We start from the raw sequence: 1,213 nt of genomic DNA on the forward strand, positions 1-1,213 counted from the left end.
TGAGCCACCGCGCCCGGCCCGACTTTTTGTTTTCGTTTTATTATTACCATTATTATTTTGAGACACGGTCTCGCTCTGTTGCCTAGGATGGAGTGCAGTCGTGCAGTCTTGGTTCACTGCAGCTTCTATCTCCCGAGCTCAAGCAATTCTCTCACAGCCTCCCAAGTAGCTCGGACTATAAGCATGTGCCACCATACCCAGCTAATCTTTGTATTTTTTGTAGAGATAGGGTTTCACCATGTTGCCTGGGCTGGTCCTGAACTGGACACAAGTGACCTGCCTGCCTTGGCCTCCCAAAGTGCTGGGATTACTTCTTATTTGTATTTATTTTTTTATCTTACCATTTGAAGGTGTTGGTAAATAATGGACACCAAAAAGGAGGCAAGCAAGTAATGAGGCCTGATCGGTGAAGACCCACCACCTGGATACTCCAACACAGTGGTACTTCTTAGGTGTTTGGGAGGGGCTCACTGAAGTCTTGACCTCTAGGGCTGAAATGATGCTACTGCCTCAGTCTCCCAAGTGGCTGGGACTACAGGGTGTACCACCATGCCTAGAGAATTTAATTTTTTCTAGAGATGGGGTCTTGCTTTGTTGGCCAGACTTGTCTCGATCTCCTGGCTTCAACTGACCCTCCCACTCAGTCTCTCAAAGGGCTGGGATTGCAGGCGTGAGCCACCATGCCCGGCCCATTTGTTGGTTTTATTGTTTCTTGCTTCCTCAAGCTCATAACTTGCCATTTTGTTCAAGGGACACCTATTGAGAAATGCTGAGTGTATGATTGCTGAGAAATGCTGAGTATATGATAGAATATATTGTTTGCTAAGCAGAACGATGGCAAGGAAAACCTAGCCCTCCCCCTACCCCAGTGGAAAACTACTTGAGGCATTCTGAAGTAGCAAGGCAGTATATGTATACCATACACACATACAAGACAGTATATGTATACCATACACATGTACAAGACAGTATATGTATACCATACACCGGTTAAAACAATTCTTTAAGCCCAGGATATGTGAACCTGCCCCTGTGGCTCCCTCGTGGAGAATACTTTCTAGCTTGTCCTTGATTAGTGGTAAGCAGGCACCAGCAGCCTACCTAGTTTATCTTGGTTCTATGAGAAAACACAGAACACCTGTTTGTTAATAAGAATCACCTGTCCAGGCCGGGCGTGGTGGCTCAAGCCTGTGACCCTAGCTACTCGGGAGGC

Source organism: Cebus imitator, unplaced genomic scaffold, assembly GCF_001604975.1.
Source record: "Cebus imitator isolate Cc_AM_T3 unplaced genomic scaffold, Cebus_imitator-1.0 Scaffold140, whole genome shotgun sequence".
Lineage (NCBI taxonomy): Eukaryota > Metazoa > Chordata > Mammalia > Primates > Cebidae > Cebus > Cebus imitator.